The 22,305-nt window shown below is 34.8% G+C and overlaps 1 long non-coding RNA gene across 1 annotated transcript in view; it reads right to left on the reverse strand.

Moving 5' to 3' along the window:
- The window catches only part of LOC107034293 (uncharacterized), a 47,446-nt gene that overhangs the window by 15,225 nt on the left and 9,916 nt on the right, over positions 1–22,305 (reverse strand). Inside the window, exons 2-4 of the long non-coding RNA XR_012058893.1 lie at positions 20,068–20,188; positions 19,240–19,406; positions 3,082–3,156 (exon numbers count right to left, since the gene is read on the reverse strand). This is a non-coding gene — a long non-coding RNA (uncharacterized lncRNA). The remainder of the gene's footprint in view (positions 1–3,081; positions 3,157–19,239; positions 19,407–20,067; positions 20,189–22,305) is intronic.

Genomic DNA, 22,305 nt, shown 5'->3' on the forward strand with positions numbered 1-22,305 from the left:
CAGCAGCTTATTCACAGCATGGCTGGGATAGCTTCTTGACTCTCTAATACTTTCTTCAACTGTAGTAGTATGTAAGGTTAAACTTACATATAACTGTCTTGTGGAATTGTGAAGTATAAAAATTGCCATTTACTGAAAAATCTCTGAGTGCTTCATAACCAGTGCAACAAATCCATGAACGAGGGGACTGACAGAGAAGATGGGTAACGTTCCCAGTATTGAAAAACTAGTGAATTACAGAGCTTGTTTCAAACTCAGGTTTGCTTAATTCTACCCTCTATGCATTTGACCCTTGCCTGACAAGGGCTATATATTTAAATATTTGCTGATATCATTATTAAAGTTAAAGAGTGAAAACTGAAAAACTACAAAATCACTAATGGCAAAAATAATAACTGTGTACTATTATTATTGCTCTAATAACAACAAATATATATGGAGTACCAGTGTATGATCAGGGCCTTTGTATAACTCATCTTGTTCAAGAGTCAAACATCCTTATGAGGCTAGAATTATCTCATACGATAATAATTAATAATCTTTACTAATAGAATAATTCCTTAGAATTAATAATATATATTATCTCAGAATTACAGAAGAGCAGACCTAGGTATATGTGGACATGGAAAAATTAAGATCTCTAAGAAAAAGTGTATTGCTCACCAAACAGTTCTATAAGGGTTAAGTCAGAACCCACTGCAGGTGCCCACGGACAGTGCAGTCTGAAAGGAATTCAGGGTGAAAAACAAGATGAAGTCACTCTGTACTTTGGCCTTTAAATAGTTAGATGCATACCCTAGGAAGAATTTCAATGACCCCAAATTCTTGTATCTTCCCATATGTAGAAAAGTACTAAAATCATTAACCTGAGATATCTGTTCTTTGTGATTAGCAATAATCTTTTACCAAGAATGCATGCTTGACTGCATATATTTCCTAGCCAAAAATCATATATGAACTGGCTTCTCCTCTCTCTCTTCAGAGCTGTTTCTCCAGAGCTACTCAGCAGCTATCTCCTGGCTATAGCCTCACTAAGACCCTGAATAAAACTTAAACTCACAACTCATGTTGTGTGGTTTTCTTTAAGTTCATATACATAATGAAGTAATTTACTCATGGTCCCTAGTAAATGGAGGAGTCAAAATTTAAAATCATGCCTGTGTGACTGCAGAACCTACATTTTCTAGCACTAATCTATAGTATATACTGCATGCCACCACTTGAACTCAGCTGTTCTCTTTCTCAGCTAGGGTCTTGTATTTTTTGTTTGTTTGTTTCTGTGCATGCACATATACATATGTGTGTGTATGTATTCAAATAGTTGCATTCATATTTCAATATTCAAAAGTTGTATTCATAATGTACTTAATATTTCATGCTTTTTCTTCTAGCATTGTCTCGTAAGTTTTTCCCATATTCTCCTTCAATTGCCATATTTATATTTTATTTTATTCATGCATAACAGTCTATACAATAATGTTCTAAAACTGAAAAAGGCATTCTTCTATGATTTAACATTTCATTTCGCTTGCATTTAATTTTTGCCTGACATAAACAACTCTAAAATAAGTTTATACCTATACAACTTCTTTAGTTATAAAATTATTTTCCAAGCAAAATTTTCAGAAGGTTCTTAAAGTGTATGAACATTTGCATGACTTCTTATGTATAATACCAAAATGCTTTATTGAAATCATGTCACAACATTCTCCAATACTAACTTCAAAGGAAAATATAAATAAAACAACTGTTAAGAGAGGTGCTTTTGTTTTTGTTCATGACTATACATATCCTGATGTTGTTATGATCGCTAGTAGAAAGCACATGGCTTGAGAATATGCATTCAGAGGAATGGGTGTATAGAGCTGCCATGATCACGCTGTACCCTGAGCTCAAGTAACATGTGTAAATATCTTGCCAAGCCTTTCTTATAATTAGAGGCCACTGAAGAGCACACCTAACAGACCCTGAAATCAACAGAGATCACTCAGCCTTGGGCTTATTAGCATCATGCCATAATCAATAGAGCTAATTTTCCAACTAATGCATCACAGCAGGTACTTAATAAGTTCCTGTTTACCATCTAAGGTCTTTTGCTCAATCCCATATGCCAACATTCTCCCTTGCTCCTCAGAGTCCCCAGTAACTTTAAACTACAGATCTTACAAATACATTTTCAGTTTTCCCTAAGAGCTTCACAAGACCTGACTCTTAAAGATCTTTTCATTTTGGAGAGGATATAAATCGATTTTATTTTACCAACACTCACTGAGCCATTATTTCTATGGTTCTATGACCTTTTTCATATCATTCTACCTAATTTCTCTCGAATTTCTGGATTTAGAACTGATCTTGAGTACTATAAACTTAAAAATCTTTTAAATTAGTGATCATATACAATAAAATGTAAGTATTTCATATACTTTGACAAGTTAGCTTTGGTGTCAGTCTTACAATAGTTATTTTCTTAGGTAGCAGTATTTAACTTATCCTTCGTTGAGGCTTTGTAGATTTGGGAGCACAAATAACTTGCTCTGGGCTAGACACTAACCTCTGGAGGGTGCTGATGGACAGTCTAGGAAGGCTACTGCCTTCAACCAGTTATTCAGAGAACAACCAGTGAGGGCAGAGCTTGAGTAGGAGAACATGAAGAGACTGTACATGCCTTTGAGACAATGTGGAAAATCCCAGAAAAAATTGAGGCATTTTTGCAGAATGCTGAGTTCCTACATTATATGGATGAATTCAGGAGATAGGTAAATTTTGCTGATCACTGCTAAAATGGCTATAGACTCATGATGCTGCAGGAAATTCTAGTGAGATACAGACCTAGATATAAATGTGGATGTCAATATGTAGATATAGGTGTGAAATATGTCAATATCAATGTAGATATAGACATAAGTGTACACTTGGCAGTAAGTTGACATCTCATTTGTTCTAAATTTGTATGCACTTATTTATGAAATGGAAACTACAATTGCGTTTTTCTCATTGGAAATCAAATATTTTTGTTGTTTTTGACACATATTAACTGAATATAAGCATTATTTATGATGAATTGATATTTTAAATACATACCTGACAAGATACCTATGATTTGAAATGATATTCTCAGACCAAACAATCTGCTTTCAACTGGTTTATATTCTATTCCTACAAGAAAGAAAGCAAGGTAACAATTTCAATGAGGAAACTTCCACACTATTGTGATTCTATAATGTCAACTCTCGGTTATTCACAGATCAGACGGGTAATAAAGAAGTTATGACAATTTGGGGCTTAATCCTTTTATCACTGAGTTCTAGTCTTGTTTAGGTTTTCACTTCCAAGGGACATCTCATGAGACAATATTCTGTGAAATATCAAATCTTTAAACCTTATTAAAAGTCTATAGAATATTTTTCAAATCATATCTATGTATAATATGTTTGGCTTATTTGCTGCTCTAATCTTATTAAATGTTGATACTGTCATGAATACATAACAGATTTTTACACAACTGGCCTAAGAATTCACTTTGGTCCATATGAAATACCAATAATTCAGTTATTTTGTTTATTCATAAAAAATGTAAAAAATAGAATGCATTTCATATGGGAATTTCTGTTTTATTTAGAGCTTTGTGTAATTCACTTAAGTTCATGTAAATGACTAATTTCAATTTATGATTTTTTTTATATTGGTGAAATGACTACATTTTTAAAGGAGTGTCTAATTTCAATTTATGAATTTTTAAATATTGGTGAAACAACTGCATTTTTAAAGGAAACTAAAAGTTGAAGTTTTATGTCTTTGATGTGATAGTGGCATTTTGAGTTGTTTTTATACTCTAAGGTAAAATATATGCAATTACTTAAATGGATGGAAAAATACCCCAGAGTAAATGTTATTTGAACAGTCCATTTACAAACCCTTTTAGGTTCTACATATGACACAATTAATTACCAGGTAAAGTTCTCATGACACATTTATTCAAAAACACTCTGTTATCAAAGAGACTTTCTTTTTTTTCTCAGTTCCTTTTAACACTTATTAAGGAGCTATTGTGAGGCAGATATTTGCTGTAGGTGCTAATGAAACAAAGATAAAAAAGATATTGTCCCTTCCTTTAAGAGGTTTATGACACAGTAAATAAAATGAAATATAAGCATGTTATCATAGTTCAATGTGAGAAGAGCTGAGACAGAGGTATGTATGGACAAAGATTGTACAAGGGTTTCCATTATATACATTTAATTACTTTTTATAGCACAATCATTTGTTTCTGTTTTCTTCAGGACATGAAACAATACAGTCTCCTACTTTTCTACTGTTTTACAAGTCCTTCTTCAACTTCAAGGTAAGCCGATGAGAGGGCCAATGTTAAATTTTTCTTCCCTATAATGATGTTGAGGAGATAGCATTTATTAACTTGCTTTGAACTACAGCAAAAATAAGAGTTTTTTAAAAGGCATTGCTTGTTTTGATCTAGGACCCTGCACTTTGATCTGTCCCCACTTTGAAGATGATTCTGAAAGGAAATTTCTGATATACTCAGGTAACAATATTTGCATAGAAACCCAGAACTCTCAACTGATAGGGATATCATTCCAGGACACACAAAAAAATGTTTTAAACTGATTCATGTTTTCAGAGACAATAATGACAAACCAAGTTTTAGTCCTTTCTGAGCTGTATAGAAGTCCCTTCCTGATATGTAATTGACTGTTGCTTGGCAATTTATTAAGCTTTCAAATAGCTTTTTAAAAATAAGTGAAGAGGCAATGCTTATATAGATTTGCACACTTGATGGTTTTTCATTTTTGGTAACTTATTTTGGATATTTCTATATACTAAAATATAGATTTCTGATTGTCAATTCAAATTCTTCCCTTTCTAGAATATACAAAATTAACTTGCTTGTGTCCAACAATAATCAGTATCAAGGCTGCAAAGAGAAAAAAAGCTTTATTGGGGGGTCTTAGGAATTGCCAATTAGGGAAACACAGATTCTGGTAAAATAGAAAAAGTGTTCTGGGGAAGAGAAATATAAAGGAGTTAATAAAGGCAAAAGTCACAGGTTGTTAAAGTTGTCTTGCAAGAATTATGATCAGCTCTAATGCAAAAAGGAAATATTTGTCATTAAGGGATAGGCTGTCATGAGTTATTTAGAGCAAAGGTCCTATAAATATCCCGAATTTCTGGAACACTGTACAAATATTCTGAATGTCAGTATTAAAACGAAAAGTGGTCAAAATTTCCAGTTCTATCTGCGCTGAGACTTGCATAAGTCCCACTTCTTCAGTGGACTCCCGGCTCCATTTTAGAGAGCTCTCTTACCAGTGACTCTGCTAAATCATTTCCTAAAATGAAAGCCCTCATACAGAAAATAAAGACTCCTTATATTTTCATACTTTCCATATTTTGGTTGATAGCCCTGATCTTGAAGTGTGTAATCAGTTTTGGTTTACATGTCTGCTCATCTCACTAATCTGGGCCTCAGTACCTTGCATAATACTGTGGCTGGTCATATTAATCATATTAGTGAATAAATCACCAGATTTGATTAAAATAACAGATTTAAAGATAGAACATTTCTTCATGTTCTCTTCAATGCTTTTATGTAAAATGTAGTGATTAGAGTGATAAAGTGAATTTTAAAATTAACTAGAACAAAAGAGGCCATATTTTTAAAGAGGAGGAAGAAGGACTTTCATGCTTACTGTGATGTCATTAAATTAAAAAAATAAGCCAACAGGAATAAAGAAGCACAGAGGAAGTTTTAGGATTTGTCTCATTAGCTTTGAATGCTCATTAGTTTTTGAATTAGGACCTTGTTGTCTTTTTTTTCTTTTTTAAGCAGATTTAGTTGTAGTTTATAGAAGTGAAGAGGAAGCAAGTAGTAGGAATAGTAGGAATTGGTGAGGGAGATTGCACTGCTAAGAACCTTGGTTTATGGCAGTGATAAACTTAAGTCAAAGTGTCCAACAATCTTGAAATTGATTTTTACGCAATGAACAGATGGTGAAACACATAAAAATACTTAAAAGTAAATAATGTAACTTGGAGGAATACTTATGCCATTATGTTAATTGCAAAATCAGGATTACACTTTTATGATCATGACTCATATATGGAACAAATATTTATTAACCCTACTATGTGCACAATACTTTACTACATTTTAGGAATACAGTGATATTTGAATCAGAGTCTTCGCTTTTTTAGAGTCTATAATCTCATCAGAGTTGGGGTGGAGGTGGAAGGCTGAACAAAGGCAGGCAGTTTAACAAATATTTAAAGCAAAATGTTTTAGGTCCCAGAAGGGGGAATTACATGGTGCCTCAGTAACCACTATATAGCAATGAATCTAGATCAAAGACCCAAATAAGGGTCCTAGGAAGAAAACTCACAAAGTATTTCAATTAAATTTGTCAAGCAATCCAGTTGTGATTGTGTTGGAGAATAAAACTTTATAGACAGGAGTTATCTTTCTATTTTTGCATATGTTTCAAACTATATATATTTGGTGGACATAGCTTCTATAATGGGAAAAATAAATTGACTGAAATAACAAAATAACAATAAGGGAATATAGGTTCAAAGACAATACTTGAGGGTATCTATGGTAGAATAAAGGATAGAAACTACATTAAGAATTTCCAGGAGAGCTAAGTTAGGTACTGGGTAAAGTGTGTGTGCGTAATGTTGATTTTATGCAGTAGGACAGGATGTAACAAGAGATTTAGTCAGAATAAAAGATTAAAATAACTCCTAAATGCCAAAATCAAGAAGTCTATTGCCCCACTACACAGCTGATCTCTATTTTTCTTTCTCATTTTTTTCTCCCTCAAGACATTTAGCATTTACTATTCAAATCACTCCTTTTCATTTTTCTCTGAAAAATGTTAATATGTGCCAGTTTTGTGTATTTATGTATGATGCAACTTATTTAATAATAGTTCTTTTTATCACTATGTTTGTGACATTTAGTATAGTAAATGTGCATGATTAACTTTAAAATATTAAAACTTTCCTCAAATGCTGGATGTATTTAAATATTTCAAAGATCAATTTCTAATTCAAATTGTAAAATATAAACAATAATTTTCCAAATGAGAATTATATACCATCTACCCTTGAGCAACAAGGGTTGGAACTGCAAGAGTCCACTTACACCTCTGTGGCATTTTTCAGTTAGTACTACAGTACTAGACAATCTGTGGTTGGTTGAATCCACTGATGCAGAACCACAGATACCAGAGGGCTGACTATGGGGCTTGAACATCCAAAGATTTGAGTATCTGCAGTGGTTCCTGGAGCCAGTTTCCTGCAGATACTGAGGTATGTCTGTAATTACAAGATATTCTAAATCCATAGTTTCTACTGCAATTTTTGCCTACTACATAGTACATATTGAGTAACTTAGTTTTAATGACTGATGGGACAAATAAATAAAAAATGCTTACATATCAATTAATATTTCTTGCTAAATAAAAATTTAAGTTCATTCAACAAAATCAGTCATAGTAATGTGAGTACACTTAGGCTCACTGTGTATGATTATGTAACAGATACCTGGTCTAGTTATGAACACTTTAGCATTACTTAAGCAGTGAAGGGTATTTGGGTGAAATTTTCACTATAATACAATTTTACTTGCTTTAAAATCATGGGATCAAGCTGCAAAAAACACATTATTTGATCTCTTCAGAATGTTGCTTTACCTGCATATAAAGTAGGGAAATCTTCGCTGAGACTGGTAATTAAGTGAGCTCCTCCTTGTGGTATGTAGAAATAACTTGAGCTGTGGTCCTCTCCTTTACATAATATGGAGATTTCATCTTTTTATTTGACCCTATACGGGCACTTGAAAGATGTTTTCTACATTACATCTTCCTTATTAAGAAATAGTAGTGGGCAAATGGTCAATAGGCACATGAAAAATGCTCAATATCGCTAATTATCAGAGAAATGCTAATCAAAACTACAATGAGTTATCACCTCACACTAGTCAGAATGGCAACAAAAAGTCCACAAATAATAATGCCGGAGAGTCTGTGGAGAAAAGAGAACCCTCCTACACTGTTAGCTGGAATGTAGTTTTGTGCAGGCATTATGGAAAACAGTATGGAGATTCCTTAAAAAACTAAAAATAGACTTACGATATGATCCAGCAATCCCACTTCTGGGCATATATCTAGAGGGAAGATACATGCACCCCAGTGTTCATAGCAGCACTATTTACAATAGCCAAGACATGGAAACAGCCTAAATGGCCATCAGTAGATGACTGTTGTGATATTTATATATATATTATGGAATACTGCTCAGCCATAAAAAATAATAAAATAATGCCATTTGCAGCAACATGGATGGACCTGGAGAATATCATACTAAGTGAAGTAAGCCAGACAGAGAAAGAAAAATACCACATGATATCACTTACATGTGGAATCTAAAAAATTTACACAAATGAACTTATTTACAAACAGAAACAGACTCACAGACAGAAAACAAACTTATGGTTGCAGGGGAGGTGGGGGTAGGGGTGTGTGGAGGGAAAAATTGGGAGTTTGGGATTTGCAGATACTAAGTACTACATATAAAATGGATAAACAATAAGGTCCTACTGTATAGCACAGGGAACTATATTCAATACCTTGTAATAGCCTATAAGAAAAAGAAAATTAAAAGAAATATATATATATATATAACTCAATCACTATGCTGTACACCAGGAATTAACACAACATTATAAGTTGGCTATACTTCAATTAAATAAAAAAAAGAAACAGTAGTGGGAAATGAATGGCAAACTGAATCCTGAAGTTAGGACAATATCTGAAAACTAAAATTAGGAAGAAAATACTCCAAAAACAAGTGATGGAAGAACCAAGAAAAGAGAACCACAGTTACTCTACACTCTTTATTGGATTTTTACCTGATCATCATAGAGAAATCAAACAAACCTCAATAAAATAAGAGCAGTCATCAATGAGTTGGATATATAAATTACCAATGACTATTAACAAGATAAATATCTATATTTTACTAATTTCAGATGTTATATCTAATTCTATTTATTTTTTAAAGTTGTGATTATGAATTAAACTGCTGTAGAAATTCATTTGCATCTTTTTGAGTGAGTATAAGTTTTCAAACTCATTGGGTAAATACCTAGGAATAAAATTGCTCTATTGTATGGTAAGACTGTCTATATTTTTGTAAGAAATTACCATATTGTCTTCCAAAATGACTGTATGATGAATGAGAGTCCTTTTGCTCCACATTCTCACTAGCATGTGGTGTTGTCAATTTTTTAAATTTTTGTCATTCTAATAGATATGTAGTGGTATGTCATTATTGTTCTAATCTGCTATTCTTTGATGACAAATGATATTGAGCATCACTTTATACACTTATTTGCCATTAGCATATCTTCTCTGGTGAGGTGTCTATTCAGACCTATTGTCCACTTTTTACAGATTGCTTTCTTATTTAGGGGTTCTTCATATATTTTAGATACAAGTCCTTTGCCTGCTCTGTCAGTTCCCAGATACAGAATAATTTGTCTCGACTTTTTTCTATTGGTTTTGATGTGGGATTTTCTCAGTCACCTGGTGTTTAGGAGTGTCTTGACTAGTTTCTGGATTTCTCTTGAAGTCAATTGATCTGTGTGTAGCTGTTTTGTCAGTTCATCTGTGGGAGGAGGGAAAACCAAGATCCAGCTAGTCCACAATCTTGCTGATGTCCTGTAACTTTCTTCAATTATATTATTTTACGGTGTCAGGGCTCCAAAGTCCCACTAATCATATTTTCAATCAAAAAATATCACAGACAGTCTCTCCCAAAATTTTTCAGGTGGGGAACTCTTTGTCTAAATTTCAGGCTAGTGCCCATTACCAACATTTTTTCTATTATTGAACAAAGTTATTATTTTATTCTTGGTTAATGTATTTGCTACTTTCTTTGTTTATTTCACATTGCAGATTTCCAGAACTTACTTTCTTATACCACAATCCTGTGAACAAAACTTCTTTTCTAATGCTTAAATCTGTGCATTCATGTGTTTTATCAGTTTATCAGAAAATTCCTAGTCTTTATTCTTAAAAGTATTGCCCCTCTTCCACTTTCTCTATTCTTTCTTTAGGAAACTCTGATTAGATCTTCTCATTGTAGTATTTTTTAAAATTTCTCTATTATTATCCATAAGCTATTCTATCAGGGCTGAATTCTGAATAATTCCTTAGGATATATAGTTTCCCAAATGTTCTCTATTCAGTTATGTAGGATCACTATAAATCTGTGCACTGAGTTTAAAAAAAAAAATTTGTGGGGAGGTAATTAGGTGTATGTATGTATGTATTTAATGGAGGTCTTGGGGATTGAACCCAGGACCTTGTGCATGCTAAGTATGCTCTCTACATTAAGCTATAGCCTCCCCACATTTTTTAGCAATTATATTTTTATTTCTGGTAGATTTGTTTCTTCTTAAAATATGCCTAGTCATATCATCCTTAATACTCTCTAGGCATTTATTCATATATTTTATTTTACCCTTTTAAAAACTTTATTTGTAACTATTCTATAGTCTGCCTCAGAGAATTCCAATATCTGCAGTCTGGAATGCAGGTGTTGAGGGGGATGTCTAACCATGTCAATTGTTTCTACTGACAGGCATACTTTTGGTGACTTCCTTTCTTATTTGCTTGGTCATCTTGTTAATAAGCATCTTTATTGTCCTTAATGTTTAAGATTTTAGGAACATAATTGGCAACACTTTCTTCTAGACAAGATTTACACCTTCTAGAAGCCATAAGTTGCCTCTGTTCTGGAATTCTTCAATCCGGTTTAAGGGCCTAGATCCATATAAATGCTCCAAACTCAGCTCAGAAAGCTTGTCTGAGGACCAGTGCTCCAATGCAGAACTGGTTTTGGCGTCTGTTCCCAAGAAAGCCCATTTCTTCCCACACCTTACTACTCGCTGTTTCAACTCAAGCTCACAGACACAAGCTCACAGATGATGATGATAAGGAGGAGGGGAAGGAGGAAGAAGAATTTGAATTTGCAGGGTCCACGGAGACCTCCCTGACACTTGCACGTCAATCACATTGAATCAAACAACTGTGCTATTTTGGACCCAGTTTTCTGATATAGGAAGTTCTATTGGAATACCTGGTCTACCAAAAGCAAGTATTCTCAATATTTTTTGGATGCCATATTCCATTATTTCATAATAGACCAATTAGCCAATTAAGTACTCCCATTAGTTTAACAAATGGTACCTTTAATTCTTGCATATTCCATTGATTGACAATTGAAATGTTGATTGTAAACATAATACCTTAAATTTTAATTTACATTGAATTTTTACTGTTTTAATACAGGCAACATTTTTTTGACTATTAAGTCTTTCACTGAATGAACTGGTGATACCTTTAAGCATTTGGTCACCTGCAAGTTTGACAAGTTAATGGAAAGGGAAAAATTAGCCTAGGCTTCTGATACTCTCCAATATTAGAAATAATGTAGAATTAGGGGAAAAGGCTCTGAAAAACTATAGTAAAGGCTATGAAAACTCTTTAGGGAAGTGTTGTAAACAGTGTCCTGGGGCAGAGGAGGGCTGATTACCATGAGAGAGTGAAATGGAGGATTTGATTTGTGTTTTTCTGTTTTTGCCACATAGTCTTTTGTGAACGATTTTCTAGATTTATAGTACTGGTTATACCAAAAAAAAAATTCTAAAAAAATGTATTTCTTAAGGTACTAAAAATGATACAATATGATTAAGTTTTTGTTTTCCAAGAAAGTGATAAAGTTTCAACATCTCCAATATACTTCAGTATTCTAGGCACTTTGGTTAGAACAGTAAATAAACAGAATCTCGCCCTCATGGAGTTTACATTTTTATAAACAAACTAATAATGACAGTGACATATAAATGGGCTTATAATGAATCAGACATGCTTTTGAATTCTTTTATATACTTTTGCTCATATAATTTTCACAGCACCAATATGAATTAGGTGCTAGTGTTGTTTCTCCTTCATCAGTGAAGATCTGAAGGACAGAGAGATTAAAACTTGTCTGAGGCTACACTGTTTGTGGGTAGAAGGGTACCGACTCCAACTGTGCAGTCTCTGTTACTGAACCGAATTTGGACCCGAACGCCCAATCAGCAGCAAAGCCAATCTGCTGAGACTGAGTTGTACCGAAGGAAAGCATTGTTCACTGCAAGGTACCAGGCAAGCAAGTGGGAGACAAGCCTCTGATCCACTCCAACCTGATCTCTGAGCTGAAGGGTTTTTAAAGGGGAAGAAGAAAGAGGCTGGGGTTAATCATTATCTTGTGAAGTTTTGGTGACATTTCTTAATCATAATTTCAGGATTCAGGATATTTCTGGTTTAGGATGCTCTGGCCAGGTGGTCCACAGCCCAGGGCTGTGTTAGCTCACCTGACCCTGGAGAAACAACCTGAGTTTGTACATTAATGATGATATCTGTAATAGCAATTTTAGTACACTAACAATATTATCCATAATAGCAATTTCAGGCATCTGACCCTGGTTGATTAGGGTTCAGTTAGCACAGGACTGTGTTCAGAGGAGACAAGAAAGGGAATAAAGTTTTGGGTAGAGAGATTCATCATAAATTTGGTAAGGAAACTTGGATTTAGGGGGATTCAGTTTCATCTCCTCTGAAACTGTTCTTGGAACCGAGAAGTAAATTAATGAGTTAATCACTTATTCCCATTAGAAAAACAAAAATTGAAGAGGGGAATGACAGTACATGCTTCTGAACAAGTGGGGGGAAATAAAAATTCTAGAGCGACTAAACTGATGCAGCCTTTCTGTAAAGATGTATCGAAGATTTTAGAAAAATTAAATGTACATTCTGTGACCTGGTGCTTGAACTCCAAGTTCACACATAGTTCTGCTAGGATGTTTATGATGGTATTGCAGGTGGGTGAAGGAAGTTGAGGACAACTCAGATGTCTATTCCTAAAGTAATGATGAGAACAGTGGACTGAATGTTGCTGAAGAGCAACAAACGACAGATACATGCAGCAATAACATCCAGACCTCAAAATCATAGTGTTGAGTCAAAAGAGTAGGAAACAGAATAAGGCATCATTTAGTTAACTTAAAATACATATAATTACAAAAGATATTTAAGAGAAAATTGTAAGGGTTTCAAACATTTCAGTAAAAGTGAGTGGCATGAGAATGGAGATCAAGAAAGAAAAGAAAGTCAAATGAAACAAGGGACTGGATTTCCACAAACAGAAAAACAATGAGTTGTGAACCCAAAATGTGATTAGCCCTACCCCGCAAATTGAAGGAGCAATCAATCAAAAAAATAAGACACCTTGGTGAGAGTTAATTAGAAAATAAATACATTAAATTTTTTCTTCAGAATTTTACTATGAAGTCAACACTTTCTTTTTGCTTGAACTCTTTTTGCTGCCTATTCCTCTTCCATAGTTTTAATCCACTTTGAAGGCTGAGAGGGTTAACTCCATAACTAGAAATAATTTAGAGAGAAAGTGTCATTGAAATATAAAAAGGAAACATCCTGCATCACTCTGATCATTTTTTATGGCAATGTAAATTCTCTTCATTCAAAAAGCATCTTTTAATATTTTAATTAGGATACTGTGTTATATGAAAGGAACATCTGATTTTAGGAATGCAAATGAGGGTAGCTATGAAACAAAGATGCAGAATTAAAAAGGTAATATGCAGTTCAGCAAGCAGCAATAAAGAGAAAGAATGTGGGGAAGGACCAAGGAAATAACATGATTTTTGAAGTAAAAATTGTACTAGAGTTTTTCAAATTTAGCAGTTTGACAAGGCTAATGACAGTTGTAATACACTTTTAGTTTAAAATGCAATAATTATCTTTGGCTAATAAACAAGAAATCAATCAAACAGGATGTACTTATTAGCATTAACTAGGACTTCCTGACCCTGCATAGGTTCCTGATAGCGCCTCCTGCTGGCCAAGTAGGTGCACAGGATTCCATTCAGTTGCTGTCTGGGCTCCCTTCTTTTCCCCTTTCCCTTTTTTTTTGCTCATTGCTACAAAACAAAGAAGACATTAATTGCAGATTCGGCTATAAAAGATAGCTGAATTTTAGTTTTCCCATTTTAAACACGAAGGAATTATGCCTCTGAAAGGTTAACCACTTGGCCAAGTGACAGAGCTGGGACTAAAATCCAGGTCTGCAGTGAAAGCTCACATTCTGAAGAACGGGACCGCACTACTGTGGAACTGTAACTTAGGACTTCCTCATTCCTAAAGGAGAATTTTGGACACAACTTTTTAAAAATTAAATTGTGTTGTTTCTTTGTTTCTAATCGGAAAGGAAACCTGCCTAGAAGAAAAACTTCAAAGGAGCCATAATTTTCTCCCTCAATCAGGAGAATAACCATGAGAGGATATTCTTTAGGAGAGAAATTTTGGTAAAACAAACAAACAAACAAACAGAAGTGGAAAAAGGAGAGGGGCATCCTGGAGCCATAGAAGTAAACAGAGGAGATGAATGTGGAGCTGCATAGCCCAAGACAGAAACCTTTTCCAGGAATGGATTTATATTACAAACAATGCTGACCTCATAGCCCACATGCCTGCAGAGCTGTGGCTGTGTTGTTTACTCACCAACAAATCCTTTATGCCCAACCCCATATCCACTATCCAGGCGCCACTGGCTGAGGGGGTCAGGAAAGAACAGAATGGAATAACAAAAGCAAGCTCTGCCAGCTGGAGAGGGATGCAGTCAGGTAAGGGATTAAGGAACTATGCAAGTTTTTCAAGGGAACTATTTATCATCTCACATTTTAGGTTCACATTCTGAATTGCTTTCTCTCAGGACCACTGTTGACTCCATGGCTAAGCTCTATTTTGAATTTTGTATTAGTTATTAAGAAAAAAACAACTGACTGACAACAAAGCTATTTGTAAAGATGGTACCACTCTGTGTGCATTAATGACTTATAATTTATGATGAGGCTGAATAGTGTGATAGGTTATATCTGATCTTTAGGGTCATGTAGACCTTGGCAAAATACTTAGCACCCTGGAAACTCACATTATTTATTTGTGAAATAAGAATAACAATATCCATCTCATAGACATTTTGTGCTGGTTAATTTGGATGAATATTAAAAAGTGTTTTGCAAAATACTTGGCCTATATGGTGAATGGCCAATGAGAATACTATTAACAGTAGCAGTAGTAGTGCTAATAGCATAGTACTTAGTGTACAGAATAAGGGGGAAATCATATGGCATATTCTATGATTCAAGAATCTTTCCCAGTCATAAGAGGTAAGATATGTATGAACAAAAATAGGTTCAAGCCACATGGCATTGGTTATTGAAGTCTTCAGAATGAATGAGTTCCTCAAGCGAGAAAAGCCAGAGAGAAGACTGACTACTGCACCCCGGGTGCTGCTCCAAGGGTGAGGGAGAGAAAACGAAACTTGGCCATAGATGTCGGGTGCCATCCTAGATAGTACAGTGTTATGGAAGCCTAGAAAGAAGACGTTTTAGACAGAAAGTATTAAACAGTCAGAAAAACACAGCCAAATAAAGAGAAATGAGATAAAAGAATCTATGGTTTTAAAAGAAGCAAGTGATTTCATTTGTAAGTAACACATCATAAAGAATATTCAGTATGTTTAAATAAAACAAGGACTGTCTGCTGTGAAACTGGTAAACTAGGTAGAATATGGTAAACTGAAAGAAGCTAGTTCACTATAGTCTACATAAAACTAACTTTCCTTAGAAGTTAATTCATTACAACTGAATCTATGATATTAAAAACAGGAAATATCAATGATTCCTAATAGGAGAATGGAGAGATGAATTAGAGTGTATTTATCATTGGACTGTAAAGCAGCCATTAATATAATGCTTTTTCATGATTAACTCCATGGGAAACTTTCCAATGACAATGTAACATGAAAATGCAAGATTCAAACACATACATATACACATGTATGTGTGAATACCATATGTATGCATACATATATTGAAATGCAAGACTCTGCATATGTATATGGTTATGTACATATATGAATGCACATACAGAATAAAAAGAATAAAACACAGTGCAATGTTATCAATGGGATGAGAACTGTTTCCTTCTACATATTTGTAAAAATTCCCTGGTTTCTATATCCATTACTTTCATAATAAGAAAAACAGTATTTTTAAAAACATAATTAAACTCTACATGTTCAGCAATACCACTCACCCTAAACTTGGTGTCAATGGAAATGGCTAAATAGAAATGTTTCCCAAATATCTGCTGCAATTTTGTGATGAATAAAGGACAACACTGGGCAAAAACAGCCCTTTAAGGATGATGTGACCCGTATCTTCCAAACCCCCTGCACTAGGCTTACACAGTCAGTAAAGCAAAGATGTAGCACAACTCCCTGAAAAGCACGTCTCACATGTAAGTGGTATGTTTAGCCTCACTGCTGGTGGACATTGTTTCCTGTTACCCGGCCTCCCTGTCCAAACACCGCCCACTCACAAATGACCATGTGTAAAGGGGCAAACAGAGAGAGATTCTGATTTACACTATTGAAACCACCAAGACTCTATAGTTCCCAAAGTAACAATATGTAACTCACCCAAATTAATGTTTACTTCAATTATTTAGCTTTCTGTGTACCTACTACATGGAAAGAGAAAATAAATTACTCTGTGCCCCAATTTTATCACAATAAGAAGAATTGAATACCTTATAAGCCCAGTCTTCTCTGGTGAGTTATAAACAAGTTCCCCTTTCTGAGAAGAAAATTAAATTCATATTGCATCTGGAAACTCTTGCTAAAATATTTTATTACTGTGTTTAGAATAATGGAGCAGTGTTAAAGTAAATATACTATCTCCATTTTCTGTCTCTTTAATTGCTGAATTGTCTGTTTTAGCACCAGAGCTTCAGGGTATATTTAACATCAATTTTTTGAAACAGAAGCTGAGGGAGAGCATGTACTATCAGAATCATGCAATCCAAAAAATGGCCAAGAAAATATAGGAGATCATCTTAAATGAACTGTACTTATTTTTATTTTCATAACAGATATACTTGCAAGATTTAGCACATGTTCAAGGTTAGCTATCGGGAAAACCGTGCAAGTTGGTTTAGACTGCATAATAAAGAGAAATAGAAAACAGCAAATGTGGGTAATACTTAGCTAAAGAATTATTAGCCATATAAATTATGTATCACTCTGTATTTTTTCTTTCTGCAAATTAAGGTTTTACTGAATTTTAAGACAAACTTGGAATGTCTCATTTAATTTTACCCAAAATATATTATTTTCAGTATCAACAACCATCCAAATCAATTCAGTTGAAAGATACATGGCATCTCATTGTAAGGCACTTATACCAAGTCTATTAATGGCAGGAATTTCTAGTCCAGTATTTCCAGCTCTGGTCCAATATTTTAAACAAGCTCTTTACTTTAACAGAGGACTTTAAAGTTTTCCTTGGTTCAGGCTAACAAAAAAATGTTTTCCAATAAATCAAAGCAAAAGAATATCAATAGTTATTTGTGAGCATTTGTGTTCTCAGGTATTGATGTGGCTCTAGGTAATTCTTCAATTGTGTAACCACTGGAAGAAAAATATGATACTTATTTTTGCTAGAAAATAAATTGTGTATTCAAAGAGCCTGCATTAAGCTGCTGATTAAATTTAGCAGCCTTTACTGTTCATCCTTTATGTGCAAATTACAGCCTAGGATAGAAAGGTGAATAACTCACCATCCTCAGCATCAGAAGACACTCAGTTTTGTGTCTGGTGGGAGAAAATGGAGGAACAAACACAAAACAGATCACATTTCAAAAAGAATTAATCATGGGTGACAATTTTTGAAGGGTAAAATTTACAAGGAAATTCCTATGACCAAAAGACTATATATGGTTATGACACTGGAAAAACTCATAATGGAGTTAATTGTATTTGAAATGAACCCCAAAGATAAGGTTTGGAGTAGCAGAGGGGCTGCACCTTAGAGAGACTGATTAGCAGTGGGGCATTATAGATGAATTAAGAAAGTAAGAAAAGTGAACTTCAGTGTTACATTTAGAAGGATTTTTCAAAGAATTTAAGAATTAGGAGGCTCTGCAGTAGAGGAAATGGACTAAAAATGGAAATGTGGGAATAAAATATTGATGCATTGTAGACATAGAATTTGCATTGATTAAATATAAAGAAAATGGGATAATAGCTCCAAGTTTAATACACCAGATCTATTTACAGAAATGAAAAAGTCAAGAGGAATAGCACATTTGGGGAAATACTGAGGAAAGGAAATGAATGGATTTGTTCTTTAACCTGCCAAGTTTTGGTTCCTTGTAGGATATCCAAGGCAGATTGCCAAAGAGGCTGAAATGCAGGTCTAGAGATACAATTTCAGGATTCATTGATGCTTAAAGCATGGAAATAGATGAGATTCCTGAGAAGGAAAGTCCCATAGAAAGGGTAAGTTTAAAGATAGAAGAAAGTTATTTGAGGAGTGAACTTAGGGGACAAGGTCTGCTAAAGGATATTAAACTATGATAATGTAAATCAATGTGATTCCCATTTTTGCTGGCTAGCACTTGCCAATGAAATTGTAGTTTTATTGATATTCAACTCAGTGCGAGACAATTCAATGAGGTTTACAATTTTATTGAGAATTTCACAGCCTGAGGAGTGTCCCTCGGGTGATGAAACATATTGGAATACAATTCTATAGTACTGATGAGATAACTTTCATTTTCCTCTAACTTGATAGCAATAAATAAATTTTAGCACTTATGTAGCATATTATGGAAACATAAAAACTTAGAAGTGCCAAGCAAATTTTTGTCCATTGGGCATATTCTTAACCAAATGGTGACAATTTTTTATTGATCTGATAAGCTATCATTCATCCTTGTTTCCTTAAGATAGATCCAATTTTGTTTTCTTTATCTTAGCCCAAGCAAAGGGAAATGAGCTGGTAAACATATTCCTTTCATGAATAAGAGAATTGTCAGAGTGTGCTATTCTGTCACATCATTGGAGGAAAAACACTTAATATATGAATAATAATCATACTCAATAACAGTAAAAACAACAGATGCTGTAATTCCTCCAGACGCACTAGCTTGGATGAAAACAGCCTGCAGCAGCAGTAAAATTTCTCCCCTGTATTTTCTTCTCAACTGATGTCTGTGTACATACTAGAACTAGATCTCTCTCACTTACCATCGGGTCTTCCATTTCCCTGCTCCCTCGATGTGTCTCATTAAGTCACTGCACGTCAAAACTGGGGATTTCCTACTGTCAGCCATGCTTGCTGAATCAGGGTGTCCTCTCCTGCTTCTAGTCGAATGTTTCTGCTTCATTCTCAGACTGCTGGGTTTGGGGAGTACCTGCAAAGCGGGAAGAAGGAATCTTCATCCAAGGTGTGACATATCCTTTGTTATCTAAGCAACAAAGTACAAAGCCTCTATATTTCTAAAGGAGCTTCTAAATTAACACATTTGAGATCACAGTCCTCTTCCCCTAATACTCAAGCATAAGCCCCTGGGAGCTAGGCCAGATGTTCTTTTGAAAGTCGTACCTTTAAAGCACATCTGAAAGCCCTGGGTCCTCTTTAAAATCTGCTCCTATGCACTTCTCTCTTTGCTTGGGAGAAACTTTTTTTCCCCCCAAAATGGTCTTTAATTGTTCATTAGAAGAAAAATAAAAGCTTCCTATAAGGCCAACTTATTAGGCCATTAACATTAAGGATAAAAACCTCAGGGTTAAAAAAAAAAACACCTCAGGGTGAATATAGCTTAATGTTAAACACTAGGGGGAAGAAAACTTGCTTATATCATCATCATCATCATCATCATCATCATCATCATCATCATCATCATCATCATCACCATCATCACCACTATCCACATTGTCATTATTTCCAACTGTAGTAAAATAGATTGTTGTTCCATTTTTTCACCCCTTCTCTGTAATAGGATTACATCCACATCCTTTGTATCATAACTCTGCAGGGTCTCCCAGCAGAGGAGGGGAAATAATCCATCTTACCTTGCTAACTTTGGGCTAAGCCATGTGACTTGTTTGCTTAGTAGGATGCTAATGAATTTGTTGCAGGCAGAGGCACTGAATATACTTGAATGGTGTTTCTTGCTGCTGGTACCTTTGTCACCTGCGATGAGAGAGAAATACCCAGTAAAGCCAGTAGTCCTGGAATGAGAAGAAACATTGAGGATGCCTGAGCACAACGTACAGCCTGGATCCAAGCCCAGCTGACCCTATCTGAGCCAGCAGAGCCCTGCAGAGCCCAGCAGGGCCACAGCTGACCTGGAAGCCCATGAGCAAGAAATAGTGTTTTAAACCACAGGCCTTTTACAGTTGTTTACAATGCAGCATCATTGCAAAAGAAAAGTCCTATATAATGAACAATTGAATAGTGCCATGTAGCTTTTCAAAACAAGACTTAGATCAATAAGTAAGTATAAAAATACAAAGGGAAAGTACAAAATATTTATCACAGAATGAAAAATCTTGCTATTTATTGCAATGAGTTGATTTAGAAATTGGAGCACAGCTGGGACACTTCTAGAAAATGAAGCTAGAGGAAGCTCTTCTAACATCTATTCCTCTACAAACAACCCATTTAAGAAATTTATGTGCAAATATTCTTTGGCTGAAGATGGAAGAAAGACATGTTTTGGGCATGATCCCCAGAACGTGGAGGAAGATGTAGAGGAGGGAACATCATTGCCACACTCCACACAGTTAAGGGGAGTAGCTCAGAGACTCAGCCAGACTAACTTTAAATCTTAGCTCTTCCACTTACTATCTGGTGTGACCTTCCAGTGCTGCTTCAAGTTTCAGGAAGAGAATAGTCACAGAAATGCAAAGAGATCCCTTCTCCCCACCTCCATCCCTGATCATAGAGCATCTTTGGCACTTGGTAGGGCAAGGTGGCCACTATCACCGCTCTGCAGGGCAGTATTCAAATGATGCGTGCAGAGAGCAGAGACAGAAATAGGGTCCTTTGATTCAGAGCAAAACAACACAAGATGACAAGATGACATTTTCTTGAGCTCATGGGAGACCACATGCTTTGAGTTCTCTCAGAATTAACAGAGATTTTAGGTAAAGGGCAAATACTGCTACTGAGTAGTGAAATTCATGAATTGATATTAATGCAGTGAAGCCTTGGAAAGATGTGTTACACTATATTTATCCTTGAATAAATTTAATTCATTTCAACAAATATTTATCAAGCATTTACTATGTATGAAGTGTTTTTATGAATAAGAATGAAAGTAGCATGCCTAAGGCAGTATAACTTATTAGTTTACACTTGTTTTAAGTAAATTTCAGATGATGGAAGATTGGGAAGCATATTTGTCTCTTATCTCTTCATGCTTGGATTCACTGTTATTGGCAGAGCCCTGGATTAGTGGCGGCTGAGATGATGCGCACGCACAGTTACCCTAACACCAATCACCTGTGGGTTCTATCTGCACCACGTCAATTTTCTTACCTGTAAAATGAACGATATTATTAAACTATTCCCAAATTAATATTCTGTAGATCTAAATTTCATAGTTGAACTTGAATCACAATCCTTTACCTTTCCTTATATTTCAAAAGGCCCTGGATCTGTAAATGCTATAAGGCCAGTGAATGAAAGAACGCTAAGTAGTGATTTTGGAAAGTAAGTGGACTGGGATTTATTAGTTACACTAATCCAAATGCCAATACAAAACTCATTAAGTTGAATTATTATAATTCTATGTAGTATAAATTGAGGGAAATGCCTCAAATAAACCAGCAAGTGTACCATTTGCATCTCTGGGTTCTGTTACATGCACCCAAGGACTAAGGTGAAATTCAGGAAATGTGCTCATTGAAAAGTTAAGTCTGAGTTTTCAACATAAGGTGAAACAGCCATTTAAACAAGTCCTCAACTCAATTTTCTCAATTTTATTAAAGATTTTTATTTCTCAAACAGCACAGCAGGCATTAGGGTTGGACAGCCTTGAAAAAAAAAAAAAACCCCGCCCAAAACCATTTAGCACACTATAAACATGACTTGGGCAAAGCAGGACTCTTTAGCGCTGTAGGGATAGCACAGACCTAATGCTACCAGACGGTGTTTAACTATATTAAACCTCTATATTAAAGTCAGAATAAAAGCACTTTTATACACAGGTAGTAAATTCTAAAACCGTGGCATTTTTGCCTGATCCATGCAGACCCTGAATCTGAATTAAAAAACATTTTTTTTTTACTGCTAAGAAATTCTTT

Source organism: Vicugna pacos, chromosome 2 (genome assembly GCF_048564905.1).
Source record: "Vicugna pacos chromosome 2, VicPac4, whole genome shotgun sequence".
Lineage (NCBI taxonomy): Eukaryota > Metazoa > Chordata > Mammalia > Artiodactyla > Camelidae > Vicugna > Vicugna pacos.